Source organism: Podarcis vaucheri (genome assembly GCF_965113315.1).
Source record: "Podarcis vaucheri genome assembly, chromosome: 13".
In the NCBI taxonomy this organism is placed as follows: domain Eukaryota; kingdom Metazoa; phylum Chordata; class Lepidosauria; order Squamata; family Lacertidae; genus Podarcis; species Podarcis vaucheri.
In genome coordinates, this window is record NC_138751.1 from 47,542,246 (window position 1) to 47,558,055 (window position 15,810).

Sequence of the window (15,810 nt, forward strand, 5' to 3'; positions counted from 1 at the left end):
AAACTCAAAATTCTAAATAAAAATAAGAACAACCCCATAATAATAAACAATTGTTGTTGTCTAGTCGTGTCCAACTCTTCGTGACCCCCTGGACCAGAGCACACCAGGCACTCCTGTCTTACACTGCCTCCCGCAGTTTGGTCAAACTCATGTTTGCAGCTTCGACAACACTGTCTCACCATCTCATCCTCTGTCGTTCCCTTCTCCTTGTGCCCTCCATCTTACTCAACATCAGGGTCTTTTCCAGGGAGTCTTCTCTTCTCATGAGGTGGCCAAAGTACTGGAGCCTCAGCTTCAGGATCTGTCCTTCCAGTGAGCACTCAGGGCTGATTTCCTTCAGAATGGAGAGGTTTGATCTTCTTGCAGTCCATGGGACTCTCAAGAGTCTCCTCCAGCACCATAATTCAAAAGCATCAATTCTTCGGCGATCAGCCTTCTTTATGGTCCAGCTCTCACTTCCATACATCACTACTGGGAAAAGCATAGCTTTAACTATACGGTCCTTTGTTGGCAAGGTGATGTCTCTGCTTTTTAAGATGCTGTCCAGGTTTGTCATTGCTTTTCTCCCAAAAGCAAGTGTCTTTTAATTTTGTGGCTGCTGTCACCGTCTGCAGTGATCATGGAGCCCAAGAAAGTAAAATCTCTCACTGCCTCCATTTCTTCCCCTTCTATTTGCCAGGAGGTGACGGGACCAGTGGCCATGATCTTCGTTTTTTTGATGTTGAGCTTCAGACCATATTTTGCGCTCTCCTCTTTCACCCTCATTAAAAGGTTCTTTAATTCCTCCTCACTTTCTGCCATCAAGGTTGTGTCATCTGCATATCTGAGGTTGTTGATATTTCTTCTGGCACTCTTAATTCCGGCTTGGGATTCATCCAGCCCAGCCTTTTGCATGATGAGTTCTGCATATAAGTTAAATAAGCAGGGAGACAATATACAGCCTTGTCGTACTCCTTTCCCAATTTTGAACCAATCAGTTGTTCCATATCCAGTTCTAACTGTAGCTTCTTGTCCCACATAGAGATTTCTCAGGAGACAGATGAGGTGATCAGGCACTCCTGTTTCTTTAAGAACTTGCCATAGTTTGCTGTGGTCAACACAGTCAAAGGCTTTTGCATAGTCAATGAAGCAGAAGTAGATGTCTTTCTGGAACTCTCTAGCTTTCTCCATAATCCAGCGCATGTTTGCAGTTTGGTCTTTTTTAAAGCAAACCATGTCGTTTCCCCCCTCCACAATGCATTACCTATTCCCCCCTCGTCCCCCGTCCCCGGTGATGCATCAGCAATGGCGCAACTAGCATGGAAATGCTCCACCTTGACAGCACCCCTGCTGCTCTGCTGTACGGTCCAGGCGCCCTGCCGGGTTGCCTAGCTGGCGACACATGTCTTTTTCCCTTTCAGAACTCGCTCTGTTCCTGATGCTGTCGGATCAAAGCATCCGCTTTGCCTCAGGTGTTTCTTTGTCGCTGGATACTGCTAGGTAGGTGCAGTGGCGTAGCGTGGGTTGTCAGCACCCGGGGCAAGGCAAGTAATTTGTGCCCCCTAACCCTAACCCCCAGATGTTGCGCCCGGTGCGGCCGGCCCCCCTGCACCCTCCACGCTACGCCACTGGGTAGGGGTCCCTCTCCCACCCCCTCATTCAGTCTGACCTCAGCTGCCCCCAGGATGAGACCCTGGCTATGGGCACACTGGCCCTTTAAAGAACGTTCAAACACATTCTTTCCCTTCAAAGAATTCTGGCCCATATCTCTAATATAAACCCAGAGATATGGGCCAGAAAGGGGTTTCTATTAGGAATAAGGTTTGCTTGCATTTCTTAAAAAGATGAGTTTATGAGACAGGGTTTCTTTTTCTTTTCTCTTTTCTCTTTTTCCTTTCCTCTTTTTTATTTTTGTTCTTTTTCTTTCTCCTAATTTTCTTTTTATTTTTCACTCTTTGGTACATGTTAGTCTTGTCGTAGGTTAATGTAACTTGTTTGTCCGCCCCCCCCCCCCCGTTGTACAATTGTTTTCTTTTTTGTATGTATGTAATATGTATATTGCAAATAAAATTATAAAAAATAGGAAAAAGAATTCTGGCCCTTGTAGTTTAAGGATTGCTGGGAATTCTTAACTCTGTGAGAGCCCAGATTTCCTCAAGGCAAAGGAAACACCTTTAAGTTTTATTGTCAACACAACTGTAGGCTCTGAACACACCAAAAAGCACCTTTAAAGCATCTTTTCCCAGCACTAAAGAATCCTGGGAACTGTAGTATGTTAACTGGGTATTATACTTCAGTGAGAGGTAAACTATAGTTTCCAAGAATCTTGGTGGGTACTTTAAATGTTTATCAAATGTGCTTTCTTTCAATGTTTAGTGTGGATTTGCCATGATGAGAGAGTTCAATTGAAAGCACCAAGTGCACAAAAACATTTTGGGGGGTGGGAATCAGATTTGTGTGACCCATATGCGTGTTAAGACAGTGGTAGCTTGGTTCTCAAACTTAATCCGTTCCGGAAGTCCGTTCCAAAACCAAAGCGTTCCAAAACCAAGGCACACTTTTCCATAGAAAGTAATGCAAAATGGATTAATCCGTTCCAGACTTTTAAAAACAACCCCTAAACCAGCAATTTAACATGAATTTTACTATCTAATGAGACCATTGATCCATAAAATGAAAGCAATAAACAATGTACTGCAGTCACACAATCAATCAATCAGTAGCTGAACTGGGTTCCACACAGTCACAGAAACAAAACAAAAAGAGCCGCAAAAGCAAAAACACAAAATAAATAGCAAAAACAGACAGACCTCAGCGTAACACTCAAAACAGAAGTGTGGCACTCAAATCGGAAGCGTAACACTCAAAACGGAGCGCTGTTCCTGTGAGATCTTTTCCCTCTCAGTGGAGACTCAGCAACACAGCTGCAAATATAACATTTTAAGAGCACTATAAAAATGTGACACTAGATGGCGATGATGAGCTTATGGCAAATTCAATATATTTTCCTTTTTTATATATATTAATTTTTATTCGTTTTCCAAACTTTAACAAATCGATCCAAATTATTTAAATTTAATACAATTTTTTGAAAAGATAATTAGGTTTCCCGCTCCTGTTACAAACATACGTGCTTCCTGATGTTGCCACTTCATTATTCTTCTTTAATCACCTTCTCATCCTCCTATTAATTTTAGTCCATTTTCATAGCTGGCCTTTCTTGTTTCCTTGCAATCAGCACCTTTGTTGTTTCCCAATAAATATCCATTTCACGTGTGCAACCCTTCCATGACTCTATTCCCAGACCTGGTGTGTAGCCATAATTTATTGCCATCATCCTTTGTCCATTCACATTCCACTCCTTTAACAAATTCAATATATTTTTCAAAACGCTTTTTTAAAAAGCATTTTCTCAGTGTTTTTTATATGTGTCTATATTCCAGATTGCATCTCTCTCTCTCTCTCTCTTTCTCTGCAGGCTTAATATTCTTTTTTAAAAAATACCGTTTATAGAAAATGTTGCACATATTTTGGATGGGATACTTAATTCGGATTTAAAATTGCACAGTAGCTGATCTGCATTAAATGACAGCCCTTCATTTGGACGAAGCCAACCCACGTTTATGTTAAAAGACAACAACAATAACAAAAAGTTTAGTCCATTCGCACGTTGACCTATAATTCAGAACCGAGTCTGACCTCCTAAGTACAGACTTAAATGCCAGGCAATCTCTGTACTTAAAGACTCCTGAGCTTTCCGATACGGATCAGTTTGCTAGTTGGATACACGACGCCAATTTTCCTAATAGGTTCACCCATATAGAACCACGAGTAGCTAGAGGAGTCTGTTTTCTGAGCGGCTGTTTACATATGCAATCAGACAATTTCACGGTTTATAAAAATCATCTGCAATCACTGACTTTCTGGATTTCCTCAGCGGATTAGTCACTTCCTCAACCAATGCTGCGGCCCAATGCTGCTGTCATACACCAGTCTTGTAACCCAAGTGTTGCCTTTTCTTTTTAGGATTAACGCAGAACTCAATATTTTGGTGACAAAACATTGCACCAGTTAGACTGGTGACTGGGGGCGGCCGCCGAGACCATATAACATGGCCCCCGAGACCATATAACACCGATCTTAAAAGACCTCCATTGGCTCCCAGTACGTCTCTGTAATGGCTATGAGTTACTCGTGCGTAAACTGGTGCCTCTCTAGGCTAATTTGCCTTGTTAAACCTTTCTGACTGCACAGCCCTTGCTCATCGCGGCTGCCTCAGTCGCTGGCAGAATCCGTCAGTGGGCATTTCTTGAACCTCTTCCAACATAAAAGTTGTTTGACACCCAGTCTCCTCCTCCTCTCACTGCGCGGGAGTCTTCTGCGCAGGGAGGGCGTGGGCAGCGGAGGACCTGGGCTCTCCTCACTGATGTCCAGTGAAGAGTCCTGGAGCCCTCTCTCTGATTCCCCCATCTGCCCCCCTTTCTCCCTGGTGTTGCGCTGATTGGCTTCCCCCTCTACTGAGCTGTTTCTCCCCCTGCTGCTGGGTCCTTCGCCAGCATCATCTGTGAGCCTCCCCTTCACCTCTTCCTCTGATGTCAGTTCCCTGACAGTCTCCGAGCACAATTCAAAGTGTTGGTGCTGACCTTTAAAGCCCTGAACGGCCTCGGTCCAGTATACCTGAAGGAGCGTCTCCAACACCATTGTTGAATCTGGACACTGAGGTCCAGCGCCAAGGGCCTTCTGGCGGTTCCCTCATTGCGAGAAGTGAGATTACAGGGAACCTGTTATCATCAGATGAATGTTGGAGGGTATGGAGTTCCCTGGAACAGCAGGTGGACATTTCTGTGACTGAAGAACAGCAGCAAAGCAAGACACTTGCGGACCACCGCCTGCCCACCCCCGCCTCCCCTTAACTGCCAAAGAGCAATAACAAGCATCCTTCCTCACATGTCTGGGGTTGGAAAGAAGGGCTTTGGGGTTAGATGCCGCTGTTTGCAAGCAGTCTTGAGCCCTGGCACCTTTTCTTGCAGAAGTTCCCCTTCTCGGTTTACTTACAGTGCAGTCCTGACCCATGTCTACTCAGAGAAGTAAGCCCTATTGAATTCAATGGGGCTTACTCCTAGGTAAGCTGGGTTAGGCTTTGCAGCCTTGTTCTCCAGACAGAATACCACCGCTCCCTTCCTGCTCCAAAACTCCTTGCGACCGCACATTCTTGGCTTTAAGGCTGAACTGGATGGGTCAGCCGATTGGTTCTTTTCCAGAGCAACCCCACCCTTTGGATGTGTGTTCCCCTTCTTCCACAGTCATGCGGATCCCCGGGCCTCTAAGCTCACGAGGAAACGCCTCTGAAACAGCAGCAGCAGCAGCACTGAGGCCCTTCTCTGGCAAGCAGCCAAAATCTTGGAATTCGTTCCAGCAGCCTCTGAGTTCCAGCAAGACATTTTGCTTCCATCGCTCCTCCAGATAAGGCGCAGAACCGGAACTCGCCCTGTGCAGGAGAAATGAAAAGGCAATGCTGTCCTTCTCCATGGCTGGGAGAAAAAGGAGACAGATCTTAAATGTGCCATTGATTATGCAGGCAACCAGGGTGGATTTGATTTAAATCAAATCAATTTAAATCACGATTTAAATCACTAGTCAGTAAGACTTGGTTTAAATCTTTTTTCACAGAAAGACTCGTTCTTGCTGGTATAATCTTAATACAGTGGTACCTTGGGTTACATACGCTTCAGGTTACATACACTTCAGGTTACAGACTCTGCTAACCCAGAAATAGTACCTCAGGTTAAGAACTTTGCTTCAGGATAAGAACAGAAATCTTGCTCCAGCGGCACGGTGGCAGCGGGAGGCCCCATTAGCTAAAGTGGTGCTTCAGGTTAAGAACAGTTTCAGGTTAAGAACGGACCTCCAGAACAAATTAAGTACTTCACCCGGGGTACCACTGTATTTACAACCAGATGAAGGTTTCATTTTTCAGAATAATAAATTTTGAGAGTAGTTTTTACAGTTATATCACAAATTACTGATTTGGTTATACTATTAGAAATACAAAGACAGGTAATTTTGAAATTATTGTTTATATTTGGACAACTTTTCTGCTGTACTTTATTGGAAGGAGAAAAACAATTTCCTTAATAACAATTTAAACAATTTATTTAACTAAAACAATAACATTATAGCATATGTATCCATGCTTGTTAACTGATGTAGTTAAACAATTTTTTTTTAAACTTAGACTTAGCACACATGAAAAACTTAACACAAATCCTTATTTCCTGATGAACAGCCTTTGAACTACAGTGGTACCGCGGGTTCCATACGCTTCAGATTACATACGTTTCAGGTCACAGACTCTGCTAACCCAGAAATAGTACCTTGGGTTAAGAACTTTGCTTCAGGATGAAAACAGAACTCGTGCTCCGGCAGCGCGGCGGCAGCGGGCGGCCCCATTAGCTAAAGTGGTGCTTCAGGTTAAGAACAGTTTCAGGTTAAGAACAGACCTCCAGAACGAATTAAGTACTTAACCCGAGGTACCACTGTATAATGTAACTTAAATAGAAAACTATCTTTAGAAAGATTTCTCCTCCAAAAGCATTTTATCAAAAAAAATATCTGATTTTTATTATTGTTATTTTCAAAAACCATTGATTTTTATCCACCCCGCAGGAAACCAATCAACATGTTAAGGAGCTAGTTCTGCAAGTCTCCCGACCAGAACAGTAGAAGGTCTTCCTTTTCCTGGGTGCAGACACAAAATTTGGGCTTGCAATTCTGCTTGGAGGGAGTTTGCTTAAACCTCACGGAAGGGCCTTGACATTTAGCATCCTGATTGGGTTGTATACACAATAGCGCTTCCACGGGCTCCAGTGCGTTCCCACTACTGGCGTTTGATTCTGAGGACACTGGGTGTCCGTCCCCCCCCCCATAATATTTATTAAGTTTCATACAAATACAACACATACTATAAAATCAATGAAACAAGAATAAAAGAAAAAGAAAAAAGAAATAAAACAAATATAGCAAATGATAACCAAAAATACAACCACAAACACATAAACAATAAAGGTTAATTAATTAAACATCCAACTTCTTAAACATATTACCGTATTTTTCGCTCTATAAGACGCACCAGACCACAAGACGCACCTAGTTTTTGGAGGAGGAAAACAAGAAAAAAAATATTCTGAGTCTCAGAATCCAGAACAGCAAGAGGGATTGCTGCGCAGTGAAAGCAGCAATCCCTCTTGCTGTTCTGGCTTCTGGGATAGCTGTGCATCCTGCATTCGCTCCATAAGGCGCACACACATTTCCCCTTACTTTTTAGGAGGGAAAAAGTGAGTCTTATAGAGCAAAAAATATGGTGCTTGACTTCCTCTAATCTCTTCCATCTGAATTTCCTTGTAACTGAATGTAGCAGTTTTCCAATATCATTATTCAAAAATACAATATTCCAATTATAATCAAATTTCTTAACTTTTCTTAACATCTATGTCTCATTTATTTATTTAATCCTAATTTAATCCTAGGCCTATTTAGTACCTTCAAGTAACTACTAATCTTTAATATTACAATATTTATCCAAATATTCTTTAAATTTCTTCCAGTCTTCTTGATATTCCTCTTCTTTCTGGTCGCGGATTCTCCCAGTGAGATCAGCCAGCTCCGTAAAGTCCATCATCTTCATCTGCCATTCTTCCGCAGTTGGTAGTTCTTGAGTTTTCCACTTTTTGGCTATTAAAATTCGTGCAGCGGATTCGTACACTGGGTGTTAGCTGCAATTCATAGAAACGCCGTAGCTTCTTGAGCAGCACTGGACATCAGTGAGGAGAGCCCAGGTCCTCCACTACCCACGCCTTCCCTGCGCAGAAGACTCCCGTGCAGTGAGAGGAGGAGGAGACTGGGTGTCAAACAACTTTTATGTTGGAAGAGGTTCAAGAAACGCCCACTGATGGACACTGCCAGTGACTGAGGCAGTCACCATGAGAAGGGGCTGTGCAGTCAAAAAGGTTTAACAAGGCAAAATTAACCGAGAAAGGAACCAGCTTACGCACGAGTAACTCATACCTATTACAGAAGATTATCGTGAAAATGTTTGAATTTTTTAAATAAAAAAATATATTCCCAAAAAAGGGTACCCCGGTGCTGATTACGTGTTTTGGAGACTCTGAAAGCTTGTACAGTGTTTTGTGACATTCTGGTTGGCCTAACACAAGTATTGCTCAGATTTTGGATTTTTTTTTTCCTTATGCACCTACGATGCCTCCTTATGCATGTTTTGTGTAGGTCATTCTTTTTCTCAAGTCAGTTCAAAGATCTGGAAGGGGAGCATGCATCAAAATGCAGTATTTCATAAGACGCGATAGGAAAGATACAGGGTAGATATGGAATGTGGCCAAGGTTGTGGTGGGCTTTGGTTGCAAAGGGAGTGTGTAAGCAGCCTGAGTAAGCAGGGAAAAAAGGAGGAACTGCAGTTTAGGATTCACAAGGCTTGCAGAATCTGTTTGCGGGAGCGAAGCTGACTTGAAAAGCTGAAACTGATGAGAAGGAAGCTGGCCATTCAGAGATCAGGTTTCGCCCTGTTGGAAAGATGACTTAAAAGTCAGGCATTTCCTCTGCTCAGTGGGCTGGTTGCCAAGTCGAGAGTCAGTTCCTGACCCCAACTTTGCCCCTTGCAATGAAGGCTTTTATCTTCCCCAAAGCGATACCCAAGTGTGGTAAACAGCAGCGTAAAATGGCAAAGGGGTAGCTTTGCGACAGTGAAAACAACAGCCTTTGGGAAACAAGCTGATCTAACTTTGATTGCCAGAACGAACTGCTGCAGCCTGGAAACTACGGTACTTGTGTGATAGGAATTTTATGGTATTAGATATATGTTGTTGTTGTTGTTTAGTCTTTTAATCGTGTCTGACTCTTCGTGACCCCCTGGACCAGAGCACGCCAGGCACTCCTGTCTTCCACTGCCTCCCGCAGTTTGGTCAAACTCATGCTGGTAGCTTCAAGAACACCATCCAACCATCTCATTCTCTGTCGTCCCCTTCTCCTTGCGCCCTCCATCGTCCCCAACATCAGGGTCTTTTCCAGGGAGTCTTCCCTTCTCATGAGGTGGCCAAAGTATTGGAGCCTCAGCTTCACGATCTGTCCTTCCAGTGAGCACTCAGGGCTGATTTCCTTCAGAATGGAGAGGTTTGATCTTCTTGCAGTCCATGGGACTCTCAAGAGTCTCCTCCAGCACCATAATTCAAAAGCATCAATTCTTCGGCCATCAGCCTTCTTTATGGTCCAGCTCTCACTTCCATACATCACTACTGGATGTATCACTACATCACTACTACTTAGATATATGGTAATGTTCATAAGTGTACCAACCGAGCACATACATAGATCAGCACAGGAAGACCGACCTGGAACCATTTTGATTCCTAAACTGAGCAAATGTTTTCTCTGCAAGGTCAAAGTGGGAAACCTCCCCATTGTCTCTTTCCTCACAAATCCTGCCCTAAGGACACATTTAAGATATGAATAGGGTGTGAGCCTGTGACCTGGCCCAGGAACTAAGTATTTATCATTACAAAAGACTGGCCAGGCTCCCCAGGAAATCCAATCAAGTAACCTGCCAGACAGGAGAAAAACAATATTCAAATTTCTGTTTTAGACTGCCTTTTTTGTGATGTAGGTGTGATGTATCTGAGGGGTGGTCTTAGGTTACATCCCTTCTGTGATGTATGTATGATGTTTCTGGGGGTGGTCTTGAGCTACATGGTGGCAATTTCAAAAGTCTTTATAAGGCCTTGCGCACCATTTTTCGGGGTTCCTCCTCTCTCCTGCGGGTGAGGGGAGCACCCTGTTGCAACAGATCAATAAAGATCAAGCTTACTAGCTGCTTTCCTTCTCAATATTCTCTGGTTGGCCTCTGTTATTCTCTCCTACCAATAGGGAACCTACGGTATGTAAGGACTCTGTATGGACTCTTGGATACCCCATAAAGGAAAAGGGCAATTTTTGTTTACAACACTTGTCAGATGTACAAGGTGTTATCGGAGCGGGCGTATCAGTACAGAGAACAACAGACCACAAAATCATATAATTGTAGAGTTGGAAATGTTGTAAACAATAAAAATCTGCCCTTTCCCCCTTATTTATTTATCTACTTGCACTTTGTGCTTTTGAACTGCTAGGTTGGCAGGAGCAGGGACCGAGCAACGGGAGCTCACCCCGTTGCGGGGATTCGAACCACCGACCTTCTGATCGGCAAGTCCTAGGCTCTGTGGTTTAACCCACAGCGCCACTCATGTCCCTTCTACACACGGTAAGAACAGCAATTATTTACAATGGTCAAAATTGCTGATAGGGTCGTTGACTTCATACTAACATCACCTATGCTTTTCCCTTTAAAAACAGTCTGACACGCAGAACAGCTGGTGAGGCTTTTCCTGGCAAGAGGTGAAATGAATGGGAAAGCTCCATTACCCTGGGTTCTTCTTCTTCTCCTTCTTCACTTGAGGCGACTGTTCATGGCACGAGAAGAGCTTTAAAGGGCTGCAAGACTGGGCACATGGCCTCACATTGTGTGTCCCCCAGCTGCTCAACCATCGCTTGGACCATTTTTGTAGAAAAGAGGGTGGCATGAAAGGAGGAGAAAAAGGTGAGGGAATGGCGGGGGTAAAGGAAAGCGCTTGTTTATTTTTAATGTCTTGCACTTCCCCTTAGTCACTGGGATCTACAGTATCCCACCTTCAGGGATGAAAGTTCAGCCAGTAAATTCCTTTCTCCGACATGCAGAAAGGAAGCTTCAGGGAGGAGGTCGAGGCCAGGCCGGCCCACGCTACCCACGTCACAAGCTGCAAGAGCGCACAGAAATGAACTCTGTGCGCGCTGTACATTGAAAGCACATTTCCTCTCCCCTCAAAGAATTCTGGGCACTGTATAGTTTACACTTCGCAGAGTTAGGATTCCCAGCCCAGACTCTCCAGGTGTCCCAATTTTCCAGGGACAGTCCTGCAACTACAGGATCCATCCTGGTTTCTGATTTGATCCTGGAATTTCCCGCTTTTCTTTAGGACGTCCCTATTTTCAGCAGAGAAATGTTGGAGTTTATGGAGTTATGCGACCCCCGAGCCAAGGAGATAAGTACTGTATTTTTCGCTCTATAAGACGCACCAGACCATAAGACGCATCTAGTTTTTGGAGAAGGAAAACAAGAAACAAAATATTCTGAATCTCAGAAGCCAGAACATCAAGAGGGATCGCTGCGCAGTGAAAGCAGCGATCCCTCTTTCTGTTCTGGCTTCTGGGATAGCTGTGCAGCCTGCATTCACTCCATAAGACGCGCACACATTTCCCTTTACTTTTTAGGAGGGGAAAAGTGAGTCTTATACAGCATAAACTACGGTAATTAGACAACCTTTAGAAGACATCTGGAGGAGCCCTGTATCGGGAAGGTTTTTTAAAAATGTTTAATGTTTTATTATGTTTTTATATAAGTTGAAAGCTGCCCAGAGTGGCTGGGCTGACCTAGTCATATGGGTGGGATATATAATAATAATAATAATGATAATGATGATAATAATAATAATAATAATAATAATAATAATAATAATAATAATAATTTATTTATATCCCACCCTCCCCAGCCGAAGCCGGGCTCAGAGCAGCTAACATCAATAAAAGTAACACAGCATTTATATATCATAAAATTGTTGTTGAATAGGATGTCCCTATTTTCATCAGAGAAATGCTGGAGGCTACAGCAAACCCTTCAGGAATCGCAGTGCCCAGAATTCTCTGAGGAGGGAAATATGCTTCAAATATGCTTTAAAGGCACACAATCTGTGCGCAGAGCTCTCTTCCTCCACCATGAAGCACCTATGGAAAAAGCTGGAAAATATATTATGCTGCCTAGGAAAGGCTCTTCACACCATTTCTTGCCACCACTGTGCTCCTGTGCAATATAACCAGCATCAGCGGGCCTGAGGCTCACAAGGTAAAATGGTATAGGACCCCAGGATGGTTAAGTCCAGTCCAAGGCGACTATGGAGTTGCGGCGCTCATCTCGCTTTCAGGATGAGGGAGCCAGTGTTTGTCCACAGACAGCTTTCCGGGTCATGTGGCCAGCAGGACTAAACTGCTTCTGATGCAATGGGACACCATGACGGAAACCAGAGCGCACGGAAACGCCATTTACCTTCCCGCTGCAGCAGTACCTATTTATCTACTTGCGCTGGCATGCTTTCGAACTGCTAGGTTGGCAGGAGCTGGGACAGAGCAACAGGAGCTCACCTTGTTGCGGGGATTCGAACCGCCAACCTTCTGACCAGCAAGCCCAATGGGCTCAATGCTTTAGACCACAACGCCACCCACATCCCTGTGACTCAAAAGCACTGCAATAAGATACTATAGCAGTTTCATCTGCAGTGTACAATTCTTTCCCATTTTACCTGTGGCATCTCCATCTTTGAGTAGTGTCAAAGATGTGGAGCACAACTTAAAGGCCATGGCTCTCAGCCTCCGTATCTTCAAAGCACCGCATGTGGCAAAGAATCCTGGGAACCAAAGTTTGTTAAGGGTGCTGGGAACTGTAGCGCTTTGGGGGGGCAAACTACAGCTCCCAGGATTTTGTGTGTGTGATGGGGAGGTTGTTTTAAATGTATGGTGTGTATGCAGACCATATGCTTTCTGAGTTGTTGTTTGCATGTGGGTTTCTTGCCCATGTTAAACCACCTTGGGGAAACTTCTAAACTGGACTTTCGCCGGGTGCAAAATTAGTCTGGGAGCACAGGAAATAAGCTGCCCTGGATATTGTGTTCCCCTCCCCTGCACCCACTCAGTTTGCTGGCTGTGAACATTAGAAAATGCAGGTACCATTTACTAATAATGAACGAGAGAAAGAGAGAGAGAGAGATTTGTTTTGTTTCTAGTGACCCTGGGCAGCATCCAACTGCCGTCATAAGGTCTGGTCACATGACGGTTCCCCTGGGAAACAGAATATGCTGGGGGGGGGGTTCAGAGGCATCAGGTGGCCAACCAGGGACAACAGCCCTGCAAACATCAAACTCTTGAGGGCCCGGCCTGATCCGGCTCCTAATTCCCTGCGGATTGCGCCCTTGTGTTTTGCAAGCCTGCTTTTATCAGCGCAGATGTCTCCATCTGCAGCCTGGAGGAGGTATTTAGTAAATGAACCCACAAACTCTGCAAAGCTCCACATGGCTGCAGCAATCGAGGTTTGCAAACAAATCTCTCTGTGAGCCTGCGACGTCCCTCTGTTTCAGCAGAGCTGCCTGAGAAAAAGCCAACTTGGCGCGTTGAGGAGCGATGGCGGAAAGGTGCCGTCTCCTCACGCTCCTGCAACCCACAGGATTTGAAAAGCAGTTTCATAATATAGCAGGATAGCGCTTAACCTGAGACAGGAGGACGGACAGCTTGTGCCAGGGGGTAGAATTAACCAGGGAGCCGAGAATGGAAGACCTGGAGTGGACTAGGGAGAATCTTACCCTGAATCTGTTTCATTTATTCCATGCATGCCCAGCCCTTACTGACAGCTCTCAAGCACCAAGCGCAGAGGTCAGGAAACCCTGGACTTAGGCCCTGAAACCCAGAGAGAGGCAAAACTGAGTGATGAGCCCATTACCATGAAGGGAACACGGAGGCCGAACTGTAGCTCAGGCTTCGGAATGTTCACTCTAGTTTATTTTCACCGCATTTATATGGGGTGCGCAGATCTCGTAAGATTTCGGCGAGGTTTCTACTCATCGGAATTAGCATTTGAACAAGCCAAGCGGCATTCTCAACAGTAAGCTGCTTCGCCTTTCTTAGAGCAGAGGGAGATTTCCAATATAAAAATTGTTGGAAGTGTAAGGAGAAGAAGGGGAATTTCCTCCATATGTGGTGGACGCGTACTAGGGTGAAAACTTATTGGGACATAATTTACAATGACTTTAAAAAGATCTTTAAATATAATTTCTGTAAAAAACCAGAGTTATTTTTGCTAGGTCTAACTGGAGATGATTTTTTTTTTTTTAAGATGTGAATCTTTTTATGTATGCCACAACGGCCGCAAGGATACTTCTGGCCCAGAAATGGAAATCACAGGAGATTCCAAAATTGGAAGAATGGCGGAAAGATGGTGGAATACGTTGAGTTAGCAAAGCTGACGCGGAAGATCTGGAATCAGCACGACGAACTGTTTCAAAAGGACTGGAGCAAATTTATACTATATATGAAAGAATATTGTAAACATCTGAAAACGTTTGTAGCTTTGAGTTGAAATGTTTTGTAATGACAATATAAGGAACTGATTTACATTTAACAAGGGGAAATATAAAAATAAGAGAGAAGGTAAAAAAGTGGTTATAGAAATGCTATAACCAGAAATTAAAGTAAATATATATGGAAGTCAGGAAGAGGGGCGGGAGGAGGTTGATGCTCTGGTAAGAGCGAGGTTTGAGTTTATTGATGGATATTGTGATTACAAAAATTGAAAATGTAATAAAAATTATTTTTAAAAAATGATAAAAAAGAGCAGAGGGAGATTTCAGGCTGAGAGGTGAAGAGGTACGTACCTAACTGCTAGTGTCCCGCAGTTCCTGCTGGCGTTTCCTATGTCAACAGAGTTGCAGGATAGTGGCACAAACACTGCTTGGGACACTGAGTGTCTACAGAGTCGATCCACAGAGGATCCCGCAGATAGGGAACAGTTCCTGCAACAGTTCCATCTTGCGCGTGATTTACATGCCTCTGTGTTTCACTGTTAGAAGGCCGGCCCTACTTTGAGACATCAGGGCAACCAGACCTGCACACAGTTCCAAACGTGGTCCCACCACAGCTTTATACAAGGATCCCACGGCCCTGGCAGTTTCTATGGAATCGTGGAATTGTCGAGATGGAAGGGACCCCGAGGGTCATCCAGTCCAGCCCGCTGCAAATGCGGGAATCTCAACTAAAGCATCCCTGACAGATGACCACCCACAGTAAAGGTAAAGGGACCCCTGACCATTAGGTCCAGTTGTGGCCGACTCTGGGGTTGCGGCGCTCATCTCGCTTTATTGGCCGAGGGAGTCGGCATACAGCTTCCAGGTCATGTGGCCAGCATGACTAAGCCGCTTCTGGAGAACCAGAGCAGCGCATGGAAACGCTGTTTACATTCCCGCCGGAGTAGTAGCTATTTATCTACTTGCACCTGGACGTGCTTTCGAACTGCTAGGTTGGCAGGAGCAGGGACCAAGCAACGGGAGCTCACCCAGTTGCGGGGATTCAAACCGCTGACGTTCTGATCTAGGTACCTGACCTAGGCTCAGTGGTTTAGACCACAGTGCCACTGGTGTCCCCTGACCACCCACAACCTCTACTTAAAAACCTCCCAGGAATGAGTCCACCACCTCCCGTTCCAATGTTATTACTGTCCAAAGTTTCATTTCCTAATAATCATGGCAAGGAATTTGCCCTTTTCACAACAGCTGCACATTATGTCAGCATCTCAACTGAGCTCAAGTTCAGGCTCATCACAGTATATAGAAAGTTTTTTGTTTTATGCAGCCAAGATGGCTCTTCAACTGCTTTGGGCTACAGCTATCATCGCCTCTGATGGCTGGCCAGGCTGACGGTATCTGGGATATCTGCCACAGATTCTCCATCTCTGGTTTGCATTTCTTTGCAATGGACCACATTTGCCATTTTCTTGCCTGCTTTTTGTTTGCAGAGATCCTTTCGGAGCTCTCTGCAATCTCCTTGGGTTTTCACCACAAATAATTTAGGCCCCATCTGCACAATGCATTTTAAGCAGTATCATACCACTGTTAAAAGAGGGACGCGGGAGGCGCTGTGGGTTAAACCACAGAG